The sequence below is a fragment of the Carassius auratus genome, chromosome 6 (genome assembly GCF_003368295.1).
Source record: "Carassius auratus strain Wakin chromosome 6, ASM336829v1, whole genome shotgun sequence".
NCBI lineage: Eukaryota > Metazoa > Chordata > Actinopteri > Cypriniformes > Cyprinidae > Carassius > Carassius auratus.
This window is the reverse complement of record NC_039248.1, coordinates 6,187,460-6,211,802: the sequence shown is the minus strand read 5'-3', so window position 1 is coordinate 6,211,802 and position 24,343 is coordinate 6,187,460. Positions and strand designations below refer to the sequence as shown.

The 24,343-nt window shown below is 35.9% G+C and overlaps 1 pseudogene; it reads right to left on the bottom strand.

The window, feature by feature from the left end:
• The window catches only part of LOC113092682 (potassium voltage-gated channel subfamily H member 7-like), a 58,211-nt pseudogene extending 34,164 nt beyond the window's left edge, over window positions 1-24,047 (bottom strand).
• Between the last annotated feature and the right edge of the window lie 296 nt (window positions 24,048-24,343).

The window sequence follows — 24,343 nt, the reverse complement described above, 5'->3', positions numbered from 1 at the left end:
TTAATTAGCATAAGTGTACTGATAAATACGCAGGTTGTTAAGAGCAGGTTACATTTGCTACTTTACTACATAAACAAATGCAGTTTTGGGTGTTGATGTTGACGCTCATTCAGTTAGACAGGTTCAGGATTTATTTCTGACAGGCAAAGATGGTAACTATGGTCACCATGGTAACAATAGGGCAGGACGATCCTTGAGAAAAAGCAAAATAGAGACGTGGTTCTGATTTGTCTTCACATTTGATAGAAACCTGTGGATTTGAGTTGATCATTATTGGGGCACAATAGTTATCAGACATGCTAATAAACCATTGGCCTCCATCTCTAAAGACCCAATTATCCTCATCATTGTCATAATCATTACATTTTTCCAGTGCATTCGCAACTGACTTATAGTAAAGTGTCACTGGCGCTGGAGTTACATTTACATTACATTACATTTATTCATTTAGCAGACACTTTTATCCAAAGCGACTTACAGATGAGGACAGTGGAAGCAATCAAAAACAACAAAAAGAGCAATGATATATAAGTGCTATAACAAGTCTCAGTTAGGTTAACACAGTACACCTAGCTTGGGATTTTAAATAATATAATATAAAGAAAACGGATAGAATAAAAAAATAGAATAGAGCAAGCTAGTGTTAGAGGTCTTTACACATACACACACACATACAATTGCATAATTAATGAAAAGAAAATAGAATATAAAAAGATTAGAAAGGTAGTTAGATTTTTAGAATTATAATAGTAAGTGTTTAAGTTAGAGGGTCAAATAAAGATTGAAGAGATGTGTTTTAAGCCGATTCTTGAAGATGGCTAAGGACTCTTAGGACTGTCCGGATTGAGTTGGGGAGGTCATTCCACCAGGAGGGAACATTTAATTTAAAAGTCCGTAAAAGTGACTTTGTGCTTCTTTGGGATGGCACAATCAAGCGATGCTCACTTGCAGAACGCAAGCTTCTAGAGGGCACATAAGTCTGAAGTAACAAATTTAGGTAAATGGGTGCAGAACCAGTGGTAGTTTTGTAGGCAAACATCAATGCCTTGAATTTTATACGAGCAGCTATTGGAAGCCAGTGCAAATTGATAAACAGAGGTGTGACATGTATTCTTTTTGGCTCATTAAAAATTAATCTTGCTGCCGCGTTCTGAATTAATTGTAAAGTTTTGATAGAATTGGCTGGAAGACCTGCCAAGAGGGCATTGCAATAGTCCAGCCTGTACAGAACAAGAGCTTGAACAAGGAGTTGTGCAGCATGTTCCGAAAGAAAGGGCCTGATCTTGATCGGACAGTTTTAGCAATGTGGTTTGAGAAAGTCAGCTGATCATCAATCTCCAAGGCTTTTAGCTGTTTTTGAAGGAGTTTTGGTTGATGTGCCTAACTTGATGGTGAAATTGTGATGAAACGATGGGTTTGCTGGAATCATAAGAAGTTCTGTCTTGGCATGGTTGAGTTGAAGGTGATTGTCCATCATCCAGGAAGAAATGTCTGTTAGACAAGCTGAGATGCGAATAGCTACCGTCGGATCATCAGGATGGAATGAGAGGTAGAGTTGAGTGTCATCAGCATAGCAGTCGTATGAAAAGCCATGTTTCTGAATGACAGAACCTAATGATGCCATGTACAGTAGACAGAGAAGAGAAGTGGTCCAAGAACTCAGCCCTGAGGCACCCCAGTAGTTAGATGTTGTGACTTGGACACCTCACCTCTCAAGTTCAAGTTCAAGTGTTTTTGCAATGAAAGGAAGAAGGGAAACTTCTTTTTGGAGTTACCAAACAAGATTACAAACACTGTCACTGCTTCTGCATAAACTCAAAATTCTTAATAGAGTATTAAACTTGACAGTTACTGACACTTTCCTTGTATATCCTCTTTTTTTCCTTATTTTTTTTTTTTTTTTTTTACAAACAATACAAGCACAACCTGTGTTTACAGGGAAAATTGGTAATGAACGCCTCGCAGATACAAACAGGGTTTTATGTTTTGATTAAAAGATAGTTAACACTAAACGTCAGCGAAACCCTAACAAATAACTTTTTTTTGTTTTTGTTTTTTTACAATAGTGCTCTCATTATAACATCAATATGACAGTAGTTATTAATGTTCTGCATTTCTGTTTTGAGCTGTATGCACTGAAGATGACCAGTAGAGATGCATTTGATAGCAAGTTTCTAATCAATGGGATTAAACTAATCATTCTGCTGCCAAGATACTCCTCTGTCGGTCACGGATTATGGAAAGTGAAACATAAATCTATAGGGGTGGTTGGATTTATTTGCGCACTTTAAAATATTTATTTGAAGCTTTTTTCTTTTCGGATTCTTATTTAGAGCTTTATCATAATAGGCTGTATATTAACTTATTGGGAGAAAAGCAGTAGTGATATCAGACATTTGAGCTCCCCGATATAGACAAAATTGTATAATCAGTGGCAACACCACTCGATTAATCGGCTGTAAGATTGGTAGTCGAATCAGGTTCCTCGAATCGAAGCATCGAATCGTCAACTATTCATGGTCACCCCATAGCAAACTGTGAGTATATTTGTGCTGTTTAGTGCATTTAAGACAATACGTTTTCCCCAGTGCATAACTGACATCTCACAGGTATATTTTTCATCTGTTAATGTTAGAAAGTCTTGCAATTTGCTGTCAGCAGTGGACAAGTGAACAAGTGCTGCTGCGCACATGCTGCTGCGCACATGCATGCTAAACAAACAGAGCGCAACAGAATGCTAGAAAAATAATTCTGAGTAAATTATGCATTATGCTAAAATAATTGTTGTTGGACATTAAATGTACTTTTTGTAGAATTTAAACCTACATATATGTATGTTTATGATAGCAGTAACTGTAAAGGGACTATTGTAATGGGTAAACAAAATAAAAGCCAATTAAACAGTCCTAATTACTAAGCTCAAATAAGTTAATGTGTGTTCCTTGTAGCAATTAAAATGTAGTCTTTTTCTTTATTATTTATTTTTAGTGTTTTTTATGCTTTAAATAGCAATTTTTGATTGCAATGTTCTAATGTTCTGCTATCTGTTCTGCTAACTATACTGTAAAATATTAGTTTTAATAAACCAGAGAGAAAGGCTGCATGGCTATAATAGTACAGTATGTGAGAGAGACAGCAGTAATATCATTCCATTTTTATGTTAGAGGAACTCAGCTTAGCCTGACAGTTAGCCTGCCCTGGACCAGGTTAGTTTCCCAGCATATGTTGTCACAGTGACGGACGTTACATTTGCTTTATAGAACCAAAGCATTTGACAATGAGTCAGACTAACTGAAATAAGCCTGGCTTATTTGGTAAACTTGTTTTATGCAACAGGCCTCGAGGCGTTAGAAGTCAGAAGACATTTAAGTTAATTTATGATTTGCTGTCTGTCTGAAGCAAAGAAATAAAAGCGATCATATTTTTTTCCATTGCATTGTATTGCATTGACTCATTTTGAAATTGAAACTGGATTGCACTGCATAGTAATAGGGGTGAATCGTATTGTATCATATCGGTAGCTGCTTCGTATGTACCTTAAATGTATCGTATCGTTGGCTATGCATCAAAATGCATATTGCACCAGCGTAACTTATGAGATGCACATCCCTACTACATGAAAAGTTGATCTCTATTCAACTGTGTCACATCACCAGTGGCCACTGTCACTCATGAAGATGGAAACTGCAACTTCAGTTCTCTCCAAATCGCTGTCAGTGTGATCACCCTTTCAGTACGATGAGTTCATCTGCTTTGACAGCTACTGTTGTCAGTTTATTGAGAATTATCTCAACAATAATTGGAGAGCAGTACAGAATATATTGTGACAAGAATTCCCTGATCGATTATTGCAGACTAAAGAAGCAGCCTATGTGTGTGAGACGTTAGAATCAGCATAGTTTAGAATAAACTTTTTTGAATGATCGCATATCAAATAGAAAGACACACAGAACAAAGAAGTAGTGTTTGTTTGTCAGCTTTATTTGGCCATGTGATCTATAAATAAATCCGATATTTTGTCTTGTGTGCCCAGTGTCTCTCTTACAATCTGTGATATTATTAGCAGCTGTGTGCACACGTACACACACACCACAGAGCTTCTGCAATCACCACCTGCAGAACATCTATAATGCACAAACACTCACACAGACACACCTGGAAATAGCAGCAATCATTACTTAAATAGCTCAGATAAACAATATCATCATAATGGCAGCAACAATGACACAGTTCAGATCACATCAGTTTCATGGTTATATATAATCTCCGAGTTTTTTATTTATTTACTTTTGTACAAAGGCAAATCACAGTAACTACTGTATACATTTGCTCTAAAATTAATGAAAAGCAAATCAGTCTATAATGTGTCCAGTGACACAATGTTTTCAAACAAGGGTCTGCATAATTTTTCAAAAGAAGTGTAAAAAATAGAATAGAATAGAACAGAATAAGAAAAAGAGAACAGAATCACAAAAGTAAATATTTATACTGTTTCAGAAATTCACAAGATTGATCTTTTTTTTTATTAAAATGTTTTGTATGGTTAGACTTTCAAGTTGTTTAAGTTTCTCTTTAGGTATATAACAGTACTTTAATGATGCTTTAAAGGGCAAATAGTAAATAGTTTCCAGGTATAATAAAAAAAAAGAAAAAAATCCCTGTTAAAATTTAAAATTGTTTATAAATGAAAAATATTGCTGCCTTTATATTCTACGGGGCCCCGCAATAGAATCATTATATTTCAAATTTTGAAAAACCCTGCTATAAAACTGGTGATATGGCTTAACTATTCTTCGATTCAGAGAAAACAGACTATGATAACTAAAAGAAATTCAATAGAAATTCAATCCAGTACATCAGAGTTTTAGAGTTGGAATAATATGTGTTTAGCCTCTGTCAGACGGAACAGCTTCGGGAAAAAAAAACCCTCAAAGCTGTGCCAATGAAATAAAAATTTATTTAGTATTAGTCATATTTCATTAAACTGGAATAAAATGGGGCTGTGAAGGATACACACTAACTCCATTCAGTAGGTTATGGGTGTTGTTGTTTGCCAATTGTTCAGCCTTGTCAACTAATTAAAAATAAATTATATCTTTCCCAAATCATACTCTAATCTACAAATGAATTTTCTTTGACAGAGAGTGTTCTGTATGAGTTTTGTGCAGTAATGTAGCATCTAGGTGAACAGGTATTTCCTATCACAGTATTCTGTGTATTTTCGCACAACTGGAACACTGTATAGACTAATTAGTTGCCAGTACGGCAAAGTTTTAAATTGAATTATACTGATGAAGTGTACTAACAAATTTAATGCAATCTATCCCTCTCTTTCTGCAGTTGACAAATGGAATACGAGAGGCAGGTACTGTATGCCCAGAGTAAGCAGGCTATGACCCTCCACTACATCACTGTCAATATTACCACATAATGCAATTCATCCTGAAACAGGGAGAGAGATGCTGCACGATCACTCTAGGCCATGTGGAAAAATGTGCAAGAAAAGCATTTTAAGCTCCAGTAGTTCATTTTCAGAATTTACCATGTCAGACACTTGATGACGGACAGCTTTTAATTCAAACAGACTTTCTACCTCCACTTAAATCAACTTCTACAGAAAACAGAAAACTGTCTGTCTTGTTTTAACATATTTATATAAAGTAATATACTTCAAAAGTACTATAAAATGACACGTTTTTGCAAGCTCATTTTACAATGCATTACCATAGAAGGTATGTAATTTTTGGCATCTAAAAATATCTACAAAAAGTATACTACAATAAAGTAAATCTTATAAAAACTAGCCTGGAATGGTATCTTCCAGAGCTTATGATGCCATTTGGATTCTTTGGATATTGGCTTAGCTCTGTGTGGAATGGAATTTATTGCATGACTGAGCATAAATATTCGTTTTACAGCAGAAAATGTTTGCGGAGTGCAACAACATGTCAGTTTTAATCCCAAACAGTCCTGGTTGGTTATGTTCGGCATTAACCTAGGTGAGAGGCAAATTTAGGAAACCATTGGGGAAATTCTTGTTTGTGTGTGTGTGTGTGTGTGTGTGTAGACTGAAAGGACAAGAGAAGCTTAAGAGATTAGCCCTATGGAACTGAATAAGTGCTTTAAACGCTTGAATTTCATGCTGCTGTGGTGCCCCTTTAAATGAATTAAGTAGTCTAGTGGGGCAAATGAAAAACCTCCAGCAAATTTGTATATTTATATATATATTTTTTTGATAAAACATTTTTTTTTGTATACAGTATAATATTATTTAATACTATATATTAACTTACATAAAATGTAGGCTATAAACAAATTTTCTATAGATGAATGTCCAAAAAGGGATCTTTTTAATTAGACAAAAATATATTTGCATGATTTGTTCTACATCATGCAAAGATATTTTTATTGGCTAAGTAAAAAGATCAATAGGACAATTATTTCTAGTTCTCGGTTTGAAAAAAATTTTGAAGAAAAGGTAATATGTTTTGTTCATATGGTTGTGAATATACACACTCAAATCGACTAATTACCATGACCTCCATAAATAAAGAATGAATCTGTTGACCCAATGACGTCTTAAAGGAAATGTGATCTGATGCTTGTCTCGAATGTGTAAAGCAAGATACATTGAGAGAAGTTAACAGGGCACATTAAGATCTCAGTATTAATGAGTTTAAACTATTAAAGAGTTAAGCCATATTTACATTTACATCTAGTAATTTAGCAGACGCTTTTATCCAAAGTGACTTACTAATAAGGACAATGGAAGCAATCAAAATTAACAAAAGAGCATCGATATGCAAGTGCTATTACAAGTCTCAGTTAGCTTAATGCAGTACACACAGAAAGTTTTTTTTTTTAAATTCATATAATAAATAAAAAGAAAGAAAGAGAAAAAACTAAGAAAAGATTGAACAGAGCAAGTTAGAGTAGTGAATTTTGCTTCCACCAACCTAGGGAGTCGAAATAGTGTAGTGATGGACGTTATGATATTTGGATCACATGACACTTGAGAAAGGGGGATCTCTAACTTGTAGAACCTCTTTCTGTATCATCAACACGAGGAAGACACAAGTGTAATAAAATAGTCTTTATTAACAAAAGATGGACAACAGTAATCAACAACTACTAAATGAATACCATAAATTAAATAGGAATAAAGTGGATAAGATGCATAAAATGCAAGTGATTATGTTGGGTGTTGCAATGTCAGAGCTACATTATCTGGAAAGATAAATTGTTGTTACTCTGAAAGAAATAAGGTTTCCAAATACAAAGAAAAACAAATAGATAGAATAAAATTGAAAGCTATTTTTAAATAGAAAATGCTAGAATTAGAGGGTCAAATAAAGATGGAACAGATGTGTTTAGTTGTTTCTTGAAGTTGGCTAAAGACTTAGCTGCTATGATTGAGTTGGTCAGGTCATTACATTAGGAAGGAACAGTTAATGAAAAAGTCTGTGAAAGTGATTTTGTGCCTCTTTGAGATGGCACAATAATATTCTGTATACTTGCAGAATGCAAGCTTATAGAGGGCATATAACTCTGAAGTAATGAATTTAGGTAAAAGAGTGCAGAGCCATTCATGGTTTTGTTGGCAAACATTAATGCCTTGAAATTTATGCGAGCAGCTATTGGTAGCCAGTGCAAATTGATAAAGAGAGGTGTGACGGGCATTCTTTTCAGTTCATTAAAAACAAATATTGCTGCCGTGTTCTGGATTAATTGTAAAGGTTTGACAGAACTGGTTGGAAGACCTGCCAAGAGAGCATTGTAATAGTCCAGCCTGGACAGAACAAGAGCACGAAAAAGGAGTTGTAAAGCTTGTTCCCAAAGAAAGGGCCTGATCTTCTTGATGTTGAATAAAGCAAATCTCTAGGACCGGGCAGTTTTAGCAATGTGGTCTGAGAACATCAGCTGATCATCAATTATAATTCCAAGGTTTGTGGTTGATGTGCTGAACTGGATGTTGAAATTGTGATAAAATGTATTCACTTGTTACAAAAACTGATTTGGCTTTATTAAAATGTGTGCATATTCTCATTAAATAAATAAAGTCTAACGTTTTTCAGATGACCAAAGCACAAGGTTTTCTTTCTTAATTAACATTTTAATTGTTTGGTCAAAAAGTTACACATTCATAAATCGGGGATTAAACGTGGAGTTATGTTCTGTACAGTGTGCTAAATATAAATTAAACAAGCATATGTACCTATAACTGAGCTTTGCATCTGCTTTCTGCTGATCGATACTGACATGCTAAATGGCAGACTGACCAGGTATACTCTCATTCATTTCGTTCACGAATGAGATGTGTACCAGTTCAGTTATTCCATTCACAAATTGAGATGTAGCTGTTCATTCAACTCGTTCATGAATGACATATACAAGTTCAGTAATTTTGTTCATGAATGTGAAGATTTCTCTATCTCGTTCAGACTCAAATGAAACTCATTCAGTTAAGGTGTGCGTATTCGTTCACTTTATTCAACAAATCACATGCTCCGTCACATCTCATACTCAAAGGCTATTTGCTCGAGGTTTAGTCACTCTTTGACAGGAAGAAACAGTTCACAGAGCTACCTGGTTCACTGATCTGAGCATGCAGTGCTAATAACGCCACAGTGTTATGGAGGGAAGAATTTAATTGAACAAGAAATATGGGTCAATGGATTACAACAACGATTCATTCACCTAAAAGATTTGTTCAAAAAGAATGATTTGTTCATGAATGAAACATCACTATCAACTATTTAACTTACCAAAACTGCCTGTTTAACTGTACACTCGCCGAGACGGGAATTTTTACATAATTTTGTATGTATTTGAACATTTTAGAGCAGTAAGACACTTACTTTGGTATTTATGGCTCACATGCTGTTTGAGACTGAGCGCGGCTTGTACACTCCACTAATACAGATCAGTGGTGGTGTGCACACTTTTGGTGTAAGTGTTAAACCTGCGGGAATTTTTAAAATAATGCACAGTACAAGCACTATTTAAGTGGTGTGAATGAGATGTGTGTGAGAGAGAAGGTGTCATCGGAGAGAAGAGAGCGAGGATAAATATAGATCTAAATATAGACACTAATATAGATCAGTGGTGGGGTGCACGCTTTTGGTGTAAGTGTTAAACCTGCGGGAATTACTAAAATTACTAAAATAATGCACAGTACAAGCACTATTTAAACCACTAATATAGATCAGTGGTGGTGTGCAACCTTTTGGTGTAAGTGTTAAACCTGCGGGAATTACTAAAATCATGCACAGTACAAGCACTATTTCAACAGTGTGAATGAGATGTGTGTGAGAGAGAAAGTGTCATCGGAGTGAAGAGAGCGAGGATGCGTGGTTGACGTTATTAAATGGATCGGCTCAAAATATTAAAGAAGTGAGACTGATCGGCTGGTCTATGATCCGGGCCAATTCCGATCCCTGACCGCGATTGCCTGTTACCTGATTATCTGCCTGTCTTCAATATATCTATATCTTGTCAGTTGGACTTGGTTTGCACCTCGCCTGGACTATTGCCTGTTTGTGGATTACCCATTTGCTTCGCCCTTTGGATTATGTCCACGTCGATTGACAAACTCCTGTTTAACTAACTGCTCTTGTCTTGCCCTCGATATACCTGTGTGCCTTTGTCTGACTCTAGCCTGTTTCATGACCACATCTTTAAATAAAGCTTTGCAGATGGATCCATATGCTTCATGCTATGATTACTCCGTAACACTAACCATGTGCATGCACAAATTTGTGTGTGATATCTGCATACAAACATTTTCATGAACAAATCATGATTCATCAGTAACTCTTGTTCTAAAATTAATTTGAATTTTGCTGAGTAATGAAAGGCTGTGGGGAAACTCCTTTTTAATTTTGGGTGTGTTTAATGTCAGTTATGGTAGCTCATTTAGAATACTCCAAATTAATTAGCATTACAGCGAGGTTAACAACAAATTTGTGTGCATGTATGGATGTGTTATGAAATAGAATGTTTTAATGAGAAGTTCTCCTTTTAAAATAAATAATTGAATTGAAATAAATACGAATAATCTGCAATTATTAGTGAATGAGACCAACATACTCACTGGTAAATCTTATTTGCTTGAACGTTCACAATTGTGTATGGTTGTTGCCATGTCAGTATGACATCATACACTTGCAAGCTGTTTTATTTTTTTTCAAAGTTTTGTAAGAAAGTTGGACATTTTTATTCAGCCACACTTTTGTTCAGCCAGAGAAAAAATGTTTCTCAAAGGATTTTAGTTTTTTTTTGTCTTTGATGAAATAGTACTGTCATGTGGAACCAGCACTCTTATTGTAGTACAATTTTATCAGCATTTTTATTGCTTTGATCATGCCATTTTCTATCAATCTCTTACAAGGTTCCTGAGCAGCAACGGCAACGAACAGGCGACCATCACACCATGAGACTAAAAGAAATTCCGCTCAGGTAATGCTCATGTTGCAATTTTTATTTAATTTCAAGTGTCCTGAGCTAAACTATGTAATGTGTGGGGTAAGAGCTTTTAAAGGTTTTTATTTAATTTAATTTTTTTTTTTTTAGCTCTGCCACATTGGCTGTTTCCTTCACTTAAAGGAGACACAATCCTCAGTTTCTCTGTCTGTGTGTTAATTTCCAGTGTTACTTGAGATGTTAAGTATGCACCCCTTAAAGGTTGAGCTTTCCTGTAAGAACTTTGACCAAAATAATGCATTTACAGTTTCACTACAAAAAATGTTGGGTGAAAAAGCAGCTCAACTATAAGCAGAAACTCTAATAAAGGCTGACAAATCACATGGTTCAGATTTATTCCCAAAACAATATTCCCTTGTCCTACCTTAAGGTCATATGCTTTCTAATTAGAAGGGTGATGATCTGTTTTTCTGTAGAATAAATCTTAGAAATGCTCTGAAGCAGTGTGCATGTTCATTTTCTTCTGTATATGAACATACAGAATGTATTAAGCTCAGTTCTTGTTTCAAGACGATGGAAACTTCATTAGATTCAATTTCCACTATCAATAATTAAACCTACAGAGCCTGTGGAGACTTCTTTAAACAGAGTAATCCATACGCACCTACACACCAGCACACACACACACACACACACACACACACACCAAACATTCACATTCACCCATCATGCCTTTTCAAAACAATAGAGAAAATCTTTCATACACTCCATTCGTTCTATCTGTACTCTTTTTCTTTATGAAACCGGTAACATTTTTCCTGAATGAGCAATCCATTCAGTGATGTTCACCATTACTATGCACAAATGTGCCGATGTGCTTGTTTGTGTTTATGTGAAAAATAGAGTCCGACCGATATGGGTTTTTTGGGGGCAGATGCCGATATTAGGGAATAAAAAAAAACATACCGATATATTGTCCAATTTTCTTTATGTGTAGGCAATATTATAGTACTGTATAGTCAAAAGACACTTCTCATTTGTGTGTCCAGACTTTTGACTGGTACTGTATATAGAATACAGTATATAGCCTAAATAAAAAGATGATGTGACAAACATAGGCCTATGTGATGGAGGCAGGGTATTTACCACTTTAACAATAAACTTTATGATTTAAAATGATTCTGGAATTTTGTGCATTTAAAGGGTTTGTTCACCCAATAATTAAAATTATGTCATTAATGACTCACCCTCATGTCATTCCAAACCCGTAAGAACTCTGTTTATCTTTGGAACACAGTTTAAGATATTTTAGATTTAGTCCGAGAGCTCTCAGTCCCTCCATTGAAGCTGTGTGCACGGCATACTGTCCATGTCCAGAAAGGTAAGAAAAACATCATCAAAGTAGTCCATGTGACATCAGGGGGCCAGTTAGAATTTTTTGAAGCATCAAAAAAATATATTTTGGTCCAAAAACTGCGACTTTATTCAGCATTGTCTTCTCTTCCTGTCTGTTGTGAGATTTCAAAACACTGAAGTGTAGTGATATCCGGTTCGTGAACGAATCATTCGATGTAACCGGATTTGCGTCAACCAGTACACAGAATCGAACTGAATCATTTGAAACGGTTCGCATAAGTATTAATCGACAAATGACTTAAGCTGTTAACTTTTTTAATCTGGCTGACACTCCCTTTGAGTTCAAACAAACCAATATCCCGGAGTAATTCATTTACTCAAACAGTACACTGACTGAACTGCTGTGAAGAGAGAACTGAAGATGAACACTGAGCCGAGCCAGATAACGAACAAAAGATTGACTCATTCTCGAGTCAAGAAGTCGTAGTTTTTGCTATTTTTGGACCAAAATGTATTTTTGATAACAATTGCCCAGGCACGCGGTCATCCGCTTAGAGCTTCCGCTCACACTAGCTGTTGACAATTTTTATGTCACGTGCACCATAGTGGACACTAGCGGACTCGCGGACACGGAAAGTATAACCGGGGCTTAAGTGGAGAAGAGGAGTAGCCTATATCCTCAGCCAGAGCTGCTCACACTTACATGTGATCCAAAAAGAGAAAAAAACATGATTGTTTGAAAACAAGATACAAATTTAAAGTTACATTTGTATGTAAATTTAAGAATGAAATAATTTACCTGTTGAGAGTTTGTCGACAGTTAACGTTAATGTTACGTAACATTAGTTGGATCACTGAACTCCAGAAACTCAGTAATGAGGTGCTTTGACAGTTACAGTTTTGAAAAACAAAAGGGCTGGAATAAAGAACCCTAAACTATGACACAAAGAACCATTTCAGTATTAAAACGGTTCTTCAAGATGGAGCTACATGTAAAAAACATTTAAAGAACCAAAAAATAACTTTTTTTAGAGTTTAGTGAAAAGGTGTACATTACGTTTATGAGTGTATCCTGAATGTATAAGGTGAGAAAACTGTCTGGCTGAATTATTCATTGTCTGCAATCTCAATTTCCCAGCTCAGCTATCCAATGCAAACACACACTCACACACACACACACTGGTTAAAGCATTGTAACTGATCAGTCTTTGAGGAGGAGGTGAAAGGTTGGTTATTACTGCAATACAGATGAGACAGAAAACATTGTAACATACTCACACAACTGATGGTCAACATGTCAGAAAGGCCCATTATGTGCTGCTTATGCCTACTTTTTCCCAAAATGATCAGGCGAGTTGTTTTACTTGTTTGTCTGAGTGAGAGTGAATGTCCAAGACTACACAACTAATCACAACCCCAAGAAAGTTCTGTCATTAACTAAAGTGAAGACCTATGTACATTTACTCATTGCATGTCTTAAATGTCTAGTGTAAATTATTTTGAGAATGAGCCTTGGAATGCATCTCAAAAGCATTTACACTTCATCTTTTCATGACTGTGCAGAAGCATAAAGTGACCTTGTGTGACTAAATGCAGACTAAATGATCTGAGAAGTTCCAGCATACGTCACCAGATAGAAGTCTAACATTTCATTGGAAGACCAAGTTATTACATTTCAATTAAGAATTAATTGTAGCAATCTGTCAATTTGTAAACAGGAGGTTTTGGGACAACATTGAAAAAAATGTTAACCTAAAAATTGTGCTTCATGTGGTCACATTTAATTTATTGTATATTTAATATAAAGGTCCCGTTCTTCGTGATCCCATGTTTCAAACTTTAGTTAGTGTGTAATGTTGTTGTTAGAGTATAAATAATATCTGTAAAATTATACAACTCGTATAGTTACAACTCAATATATATAACTCAAAGTTTAATGCCAAGCGAGATATTTTATTTTATTTAACAGAAGTCGCCTACATCGAACGGCCAGTTTGGACTACATCCCTCTACTTCCTTCTTTAATGATGTAACTAGTACAGTTTTTTGACTAACCTCCATCCACAGGAATACACAAAAAAGGGTGTGTGGACTTGTTGAGGAGAGGAACAGTTGCGTTTGTAGATTGTGTTTGTCGTCATGTCGTCGAAATGCTGTTATTTTCATCCCGGAGTCCAATCACCTTTGTTTGGCCTTCCCAGGGACGCTGTACTTAGAGATCAGTGGTTACAATTTATGTTTAACGTGGTTCCCGGAAATTATAATCCACTTGTAAAACTATGTGCAGCACATTTTGCTGAGGACAGCTTCCTCAATCTCAATAAGTTTAATGCCGGATTTGCACAAAGATTATTCTTGAAAGATGGAGCAGTTCCCTCTTTGTCTGGAGAAGGCGTTGTTTATGGACCACAAATGGTAAGTGTATTTTATTATTTAAGTTGGTGCGTTTAACAGTTTCTGTAGCTTATTACACAAAGGGCAACGCTGTTTAACTTTGTTAACTAGATGGTAATTGAAACTAATCCAAAAAACGAATTGAAAAAAGTAATTCATACCGGACACCATCGATTGTTGGTGTTTGTAATGATCAGTTTAAATTATTTGTTGATTATATTGTTTACTGTTTAACCACATGCTGGTTTAGCTGCAGCCACGCGAATCATTGTACTAAATAAACAGCTTACCATTGTGAAACATCCTGCAAAAGTCGTGCTTGCACAGGTTCTACTCTATCCTCTTCATCTATGTTCTCTGGCTCAAATTGATAGGGTAAAATTAAAGACATGTTTACAATAACACTGAGCGCATGCATCTCCATGTTATGGTAAGAGGCGTGACCTTTCTGCGCAACGTGCGCTTAGTGTTTCTGCGCTAAGTGTTCACGTGTTTCTGAAGGAGGGACTTTATAGAACAAGGAAGTCATCAGCCTGTTTTTATGTGGTATACAGATAAGTAAATTGTGTGAAAAATATATAACATGAACATGAACACATGTTATATTGCACACTAAAGCTGTAGTCAAGTCCAGCTTTGTCGAGTCCAAGTCAAGTCCAAGTCCAGGACTAGTCGAGACCGAGTCCAAAGAGGTTCGAGTCCAAGTCAAGTCCAAGTCCAAAAGTTTCGAGTCAAAGTCAAGACCAAGTCCAAATGAGAAAAAAAAGGGTCCACTTCAAGACCACATACTTAACTACTGATAATGTATGTGATGCAAGAGACAGCATATCTCCTATTCTAAGAAAATAAATTTACATTATTATTTGTAATAATCAAAAAGCATGTGCAAAGTAAAAACAAAAACTATTTAACGTGTTTTCATTTACAATAGCATGAACCAAGAGTAGTCCAGTAACTCAAGCATTTTTTTATTTAAAAAATCAACTAGTAGAAAATCAGTATAGTCTTGCAACCTCTATACTGTACAACAACTACTAATTAGTATTTCATTATTGTAAAGGGTACGTTTAAGGCTATCTAGGTGTAGACGTAAATAAAACACAATTAGAAACATCTAAACTTTTCAGGTCGCAGTAATTGCACCGCTGGTCATGCACATCCTTTCCCGGAACAATACTGAAAGCTAAGAAGATGGAGAAACAGATGATCATAGCTGTACAAGGATAGCCATTTTGTAATGAATCTATTAACAGAGCTACTGCAAGCGATGTTTAGTGCTGGAAATCCATTTATTCTTTGTTGAAACTTCATCGTCTTCAAGGAGAGCGGGTCATGGTTGCCCAGCAACAGCAGACGCCACTGGAGCGCAAGCGCAGATTACACAGTGCTTTGGAAATAAGGAGAGTGGCGCGCCTAGCGTTTTCCACACGTTTTCAGTCACGACATCATGCCAATGTAGTTTTGTTTTGAAGGAGAATTTTTGTATTTTATTTTTTTGCTGGACTCGGTCGAGACCAACTAGAAGACTTGGCGAGTCCAATGGCCAAGTCCGAGACAAGTCCGAGTGCAAATTCAACGAGTCCGAGACAAGTCCAAGACGACAGAAAAATGTCTCGAGTCTGGACTCGTACTATTTTATGCTATAGTATCGAAGACTGAAGTCTAGAATTATGAAATTTCACTGGTATCTAAAATGTTGGTGCCAACCTTATGTATTAGAATAGGTTACATGAGTAAAAACAAAGAAAACATTACCTATTTTATTTATCTCTCTATATATTTATTCTTTGGTGGGGCCAGTGAAAATCTCTAGCACTGAGCCCTGTTCCAATCAAATTATTAGTTTCCATCAATAAATACATTACATTATACCAACAAAACAGAATTCAAGGGTTAGAACATATAGAAAAAGCTCCTTAAGCTAACAATTTACTTCTATATACAAAATAACAAGCGATATGCACCCAAACTCCTAACTCAGGCTGCCCTATGATGTTCAGTATGTTGTTAGTGCCTGAGACTAGAATGAATGTGGCCTGTTGTCTTGTAGAGGCCAGTCATGTTAACGCAATCTCCATTTGACTGTTGAGCTTATAGGTTCAGAATGACTATCTGTATCTCTTTACAGAGCTCTAACACTCATCTGCTCAGTGCTTCTCTAATTCTACAATTCTTCTCATGGTGATGAGACAAGGTTTGTAGCCTGCCAGGACGTGTATATACAGTATATGTTTACGGTCTGGTAGGTATTACTTTGAGCATTTCCTCAAACAAATCTGTGATATTCTTGTTCCTTCTGCAGAGTGTTAAAAGCATTTACAATCAGACAAAGCATTTTACTTTCTTGGTTAAAAATAATAATGACCAGGGATGATAGTTTATGCTATATTGCTGTGGCTTAACATTACAGCAGTGTAGTCTGTGTCTCTGTTCCCCTGAGCAGAGACTCCAAACATCATACCTACCAAATGCACAAGAGCTATAAATATCTCTTTCTGTGTGTGTGTGTGTGTGTGTGTGTGTGTGTGTGTGTGTGTGTGTGTGTGTGTCCTCCTCTCTCTTCTGTCTCTGCCAAAGTGAAACTGTAACATTTAATCGGCTCATAATAGAAAGAGGATCTGTATCGACAGATTTCATTTTCACAGAATTAGGTAACAAGATACAGAGCCACAAGTGTGAATAATTCCAATTTCATTAGAAAGTAAATCCAGAAGATTATGTTTGTTAGACAGACAGAGTTTTGGAAAGAAGAGAATAATTGAGCCAGATGTTAAAGCAAGTGAATTTTGAATGTAAGAATACATTATACATCCACCTTATACATTTTAGGGCTGTCATTATTTGCCATTCATCACCTGATTTCTGTACTCACAGCATCTACTGTATACAGCCTTTGACAAGGTTTTGTTCAGTCTTTAAAATGACTGGTACATGGAGCTGTGTACTGATTGGTGGAGCTGTGTTAATAAACACAGCTCATTAATCATACAGAGAAGCCTGCAGGGCAACATGACAGCATATGTTCATTAGCGAAGCAAAGCGCAAAGAATAAGAGACAGAGAGAGTCATGGGTCACTCTTTTCCAAACATTTCCTTATCTGACAATATACACTGTCATGAACCTGGTGTTATTCACTCCCAAACAAAAACTTAAACATCATCTAAAATTCATATTTGATCACACTTCATAACTTCAATACAACATTAACAAAAAATACAATGCTTTGCAGATTTATTGCAATATGTTAATTAAGAATTACAGTAAATGTACATAACGGATCTGCTAATAACTTTTACTTTTAATAATGTATTATATTTTCTTATTGCTATTTTTAGGGATACCTTCTCAATATAACATACTCAAGAACAGCTTATGAAGGACTTGAGATGAAACCACAATTGACAAAACATTTCAAATGTAAAAAATATAGCACTCAGAAGTGAGAAGGATTGTGGGTAATGCACTGCAACATGAAAACATACAAAGCTGAATGCAAAAATGTAAGAATTGGCTTTAGCTGAATTGTATTATTTATTTTATTCCTATTGAATGAATGAAATCCTTTGCAGCAAGCAATGTGCCAAGCCAGCAGTGTAGGATAACAGTGTCTTCTCGAACAGGAAGTCTCAGAAGAATTATGCAGGGCTATCACATTCTACTGCAATATAAATGCTAAATAAGGCATGACCCATACTCATGAGGACCTAGCTTTGTATGGCACAATTCAGTGTGTGTGTGTGTGGGTGTGTGACTAATGTAACTGAATAAGCTCTAATATAACCACACACTGTTAAAGGCTATTCGGTGGTTCTTTGCAGCAACCCTCTTCAGCAAAGAACCCTCTTCTAATCAAAAACACTTTGTGTTGAATAGGACGCTTGATTTGGCTATATGATTAAAAACGTTCTTTATGTTGCATTATATTTCCTTCAGATCAGCGTTATAAACATAAGTAGATTGGCTAAATTTAATTTGAAATGTAATGCACAATGGCATCTGAGTATTTAAATTTACATTCACCCATATGTGCAATATGTTACGCAAAATAAAAATGCTAATTCAATTTCAATAACAGATTTACATTTGCCATTTCTTATTACTATTTCATTTAAATATTAAACTGAATAAGTGATAATTATTAAAACAGAATTATACTAGCTGATATGTTTAAAGTGTTCATGCAATAAAAGTAGCAAAATGTCATTTACACTCACAATTTGACATTTAAAACTGAATTTCCATTAATACTGTGTGATGAATATAGCAAGTTCAGTAGGCTTCATTCTTCCACGAATAAGTGAAGGTGAAATGAAGTGACTTTGTGAGTCTGTTTTTTTATATACTGATTGTGTTTAGTTTAAAAGTGAATACATTTGAATGTTAAATGTCATCCAGTTTATAAAAAGAACATGTTTATGTTTTGGTTTTGATGGAGTAAATGAGCCTTGACCATGGGTCTAAGGAGTTGAATAAGATATCATAGATAATATTCTAAAATAAAATGAGAATAAACAGTGTAGCTTAAAAATGTTGTACAATGACAAAGATACAAAGCTCTTTTGTTCCACACACACCTGCTCATCGTTCAAAGTTTAATGCATTCACAGTAGAAGCCACTAAAATCACTATAAAGAGCAGGTCCAGAATGTGCTGTGCTCAGTGAGAGGAGAGCAGCCTCATTTACACCTCAAAGAGAAAAAAATGAATTTATATGTGGTCTCTGGGGTGGAAACCAACGCAATGACATGTCCATTAGTTCATATGATGTCTAAGAGACATACAGAACAGAGTCAACAGATTTCATCTGACAGTAAAGAATCTAGAAACAGTAGCTCAAAGTTCCCCCTGGGACATAACTATGAAGAGAAGTCATGGAGTTTAATGAAGAAGGGATGTCAGATAAATTGCGGCTGATTTTATACTCAGAGCAGCATGACTGACAGAATTATATGAATGTTCACTCCAGGTAGGAATTCTATTTAAAAGGCTCTTAAACTGCTACTGAATTTTTAAAGGGCATGGATGATCTGTGATGGCTCTAATGCATTATATCCTTTTGTATGATTCACAATTACTAGTTTACACTTTCAATTAAGATGGAATGTAATAGTTGTGGTTATGACTTCCGCACTGAAGAAATTATGTTTTTGCCCTGACAGATAGAGTCTCCCATTGTAGTTCTCCAGAGAATAATCTTGAGAGATGAAAACTAAGGACGGAAATATGATGAGGAGAATATGATGAAATATGATGAGGAGAAAGTGTCTTTGCAAGCACTGTGGTAACCATTTGTATATTATTTTGCAATTACAATTGTGTTTGAATGATTTGTCATTTTCGTGTAAATTAAAAGGTTAGTTCACCCAAAAATAAATATTCTGTAATTTCTTTAGGAATAGAGTGCCGAAGTTATGACATCACTTTGTAGGACAACCCGTATTATTGTAAGAGAATTGTCCAATAGCATCAACAAATGCTTATTATAATATATTATAATTAAACCATAAATGGTCCCTACATGATCCATATTTATAATAATTTTGTTATGTATATCAAATGAAAGGTAAACCTCTGGGAACGTGAGGCTGAAACGCGGGCTAGTGAGAGATTTCCAGTTTGTCATAATGACGTCTAAAGTCCCCGCCAAAGGATGTAGTCCCTTTTAGCAACTTGTTAGTAACGACCATTTTTAAGACACAATAAAATTAAAAAAATCACAAGCAGGTTATAAATGGTGTGTTTTATGTCATAGATCAAAACGTGAAAATATTTAGAGGCTTTGTTAACCACAGATCTTATTTCAGGCGATTTAGCAAAAACCCATTAAAAAAACCCAGACTTTAGGGCGAGGGAACCGGAAGTGCTAAAATGCTAACCCACTTCCGCGTTTTGGCCTACAAAGTGATGTCATAACTTCGGCACTCAATAAAGTCTTGTTAAAGCATTAAAAGCCATGAACCAAGCCAACCAGCTATAATGGTCCCTTAACAGTAAAAAGCGAGAACACCACCGTTCATTTGAATAGCATGTTTTTGTATTCAGGGGAAAGACAATCTGGTAATTTTACGGTAATTTACAGGGTTTAATGTGTGTAAGGGGCTTATAATGATTATTTTACAAGAAAGAAAAAATCTATGTCCTCTGTTGAGGACAAAAAGTCTTTCACTACATAGCTGAACAAGATAAAAAGAATAATAATAAAAAAAAAAAACGATCTCAGCTCTCTGCAGTTTCTCTGTGATATGAAGCAAAATTGTCGAAGACAATAAGAGCTGTCATTTCAGTGCTAACTTTAACTTCTTGTGCAATAATTCAAACACACTCTCTGCCTTTTACTCTTTCTCTCTCTCTCTCTGTTTACATTCCATATCCGAAATATCGGTTTATTCCTAGAAAACCAGTATAAAAGGAAATAAAGTTACAATTCAATAAAAAAGTGATATAGCCCAAAATACATTACAGTGACAAAGAAATATACATTGGAAAGTGTTTTCCCCTTGTGTAAAGGACAGAAATTTGACTGATAAATCAAAGTACATCATTAATGTGAAATTTAAAGCTGAAGAGTGTAATTTCTATGCCACTACCATCATCAAATGGAACTTCAAAAATAACAGGTTTCAAACATGTTTTACTTTCCCTGTCTGCCATTGGTCAGTCAACTCATGGCCCCACCCCAACTTTAATCTATTGGCTAGTTGGAAATATTTAACAAAAAGTGTTACCAAGCAAAGGTGTGAATCAGCTTAATAGCTTAAATATAATTGTTCAATGGCATATTTTCTGCAACTCTGTGTAAAACATTATTTTCCTTTTGTTTAGGCAAAGGGCTTTTTTCCTTTCAACCAATACCATAACATTCAGTAAACATAACCCACAGACTTTCTCAGGTTCATTGAACTACTATTAACACATAAAGCTCACATACTCACCGTCCTTGCGGTGGTAGGTAATCTCCACTTTGCGTTCCTCTGAGCCCAGAAGAGCCTGTGCTACCTGCGCAATAGCGTGCCGCTTTGTCAGTTGTCCATGCAGGAAGTCGCAGGTGCATGGCTTTTGCATGATGTCCGGCCGGGAAAACCCTGTCATCTCACAGAAGGCATCGTTGCAGTAGATGATGGCACAGTTCTGGACACGTGCATTGGCTATGACAAATCTCTTGTCTGTAGAAACAGGCAGAAAAGAGAATTTTTGCTATAAAGAAAGGTGTATATATGTAGTGGAGGTGAAAAGATACAGTAAATCATTTTTGAAGCTTTTATAAAAAATCATAATCAAAAAATGAGCACTTGTGTACCTTTAGATTAGCAAATGTAGGGTTGTAAATTTGAGTCACTGCTATGTTTACATGGATGCTTTTTGTGTAATCGGAATAAATCATTCTGCTTTATGAATCTGAACGTAGTATTTACATGAACTCTATATAAAGTTATTGGGTTGATGAGCACGTTTTACATATCACAAGCTTCAATACTGAATTTGATTTTTTGACAGTCACACACTGAATGAACATAGAGTTTCTAGCTGTTTGTACATACTCTTCTCCTACCATTGCTTTTTTTCTTAGCTTTTAAAGAGCAGTCTTAAAATTTATCTATTTTGGGACCTAATTAGAAGACAATGAGCACAAGAAGCTTTGTGCCGTGCTGCTTTTATCAAGCAGTAAAATCGCCCAAATAAGCCGTCTGTAAATGAGAGTATGAAGTGAGGACTGATGGGACTTTGTTCTGCAACACTTCACAGATGATGAGTGGAAGGAGAATTTTTGAATAATTTGACACTCATTTATGACACTTGATTCTACAAAAACAACAGCTCCTTCCATGCTTCACGCATACAAAATTTATGTGTCATTGCACATATGCAGTACTTTTCAGTTTTGGTTTTCAATCCGATCAAGGATTTACATGTCCTCTCAATCAGATTAGAAAAGATCTACACCACTCCTTCCAATCCGATCGACATTTCATTTGGATCTAACTCAGATCATTTAAGGTGTTTACATGAAGGCTTTTCAGTCTAACTGAGCCATCAATCTGATTACTAACAGATATTTGGTTTCTACTATTCACACCAATAAGCATATAAGCAAATAAAAAATTTATATATATATATATATATATATATATATATAAAATGTAGGTGAATAATATCGGTAATAAAATATAGGTGAATAATATCATTAACCGTCCATGCATTCTTGATGGAAAGAAATTGTATTGCATCTATAAAATGTGAAACTATAGAACAATTTAAAGGAATATTTAGGGTTGAATAAGTAAAGCTCAATCAAGCAATTGAGGCATAATGTTGATTACCTCATGTCTCTCCTTTTTTTTAAAACGGCAAAAATCCAGTTTACTATGAGGCACTTCCAATGGAAGTGAATTGGGCTAATTTGTACACTTTAGTATTGCAAAATTACAGCCACAATAAAAAAAAAAATTAAAAAAAACATTTTGTTGATTGAAACATGATTTTACTTTGAAAACACATTTAGTAAAATTTTCCTCTAAAAAAATTATAAATAGCTTAACAATTCATATTTTAAAAGAAGAATTGATGTACAGTACTGTATAGTGCTTTTATATGCATACTGTATAGTGCTGTAATATGCTTCCTATTTGATTTTATTTTTTATTCTCCAAAATTATTATTGTGGTAACCAACTATGATTGAAATGAACTGAACCCATAACGTTCCTTTTAAAAAACATTTACGCAGGTGGTCTTGTCACACAAATGTTCTTAATGTTTTGTCTACCAGAAACTGTCCTTCTCTATTAACAGTTATATTTGAGAGAAAACAGCAGACACAGTAAGTCATGGAAGAGTGATATTTTGGCAGCGGACACTGGGCCCCTCAGCTGAACGCCCCTGGTAGTGTGAGTAAACACATTAACACTCAAACACAACACAAACGGTGACATTTTCAGATGCTGACATGATGTTAGCTGTGACATAATGGACAGTTTCCTCCCAAACGACTAATGGAGAAAGAGTACAAACACTATCCAAAATATAATGCGCTTTCCCACTTAACTAATCAATGTTTACGTCAATAATGAGAAACGGTAATAGAACAGCGCTAATAATTCAAAGTAACGTTATTTATTTCTAACTTTAAACGTAGAAGTAAGGCTAAGTTTCGCGGTCAGTGTGTGAAGGTAAATTCTCTCTTTTTGGGGATCACACTAAACAATAAACCATAGCTGAATCGCACTACATGCAGCTCCTATTGTGGCAATGAAATAAACATACGCTGCTGCAACATCTGGAAGATGACACTCACTTTGACCCTCGAATTTGCGGATGATAATCCCGAGGAACGTGTTCTGTGGCGCGACGTGACCTCGTCGCACCGGCATGATTGACGGTTGGTTGTGTGACGGTTGGTTGTGCACCTTTGAATCTGTTTGGATGAGCTTCACGAGCGCTGCGCGAGGAAACGCGTTTCTTTGTTGGGGGTCATTCCGGCGACGTCTTCTCCTTCTTTCCGCCGTTAGATTGTCGCTTTCCGTGATTCATTCCCGTTTTTGTCTTCACCCGTAGTCGCTGTTTGAAACGAAAGACGAGAAGACGAGGTGCTCTGTGAGGAGGCTGCGTCTCTGAGCAGCATCTCAGTCGAACTGAAACCCATCGATGTGACAAACGGCCACAAACTGACAGCAGTGACGTCTTGTCTCTCCGCGAGGGGCCCTCGCGCACTGCGCGCGACGCTGTGCAAGATGCTGAAACGGCTTCTGTGTTGCGCGAGAAAAGCCCGGGAGGAGGGCACAGTTCACACGGATCGCTATCCGCAAACCACGTCAAACAACACAACACGTGCGGTTTTCTTTTTCCACCTTTAGGATATCCATGACAGTGAACTTAAGAGCGGCTGGGACTAAATTAGACAGGTCAATTACAGTGTTATCTGGATCTATAATAATAATAATAAAAAAAATGCGACAGTAAATGTCTACATTTTAACCTGTCAAATTATGAAAAGTAAATAGGTTCGAACTTTACAAAGTGCTTATTTGAAATTGGGGTGAATTTGGGACTGTCCATGGTGCTGGAAATTCTCAGTCCGGAACTAGAGCGTTCCTCTAATAACAATAAAAAAGAGTAGGCTAAATGAACTTTGACTGAAAGTGATAAAGATTTCACATTAATATTTTTTAGTTTT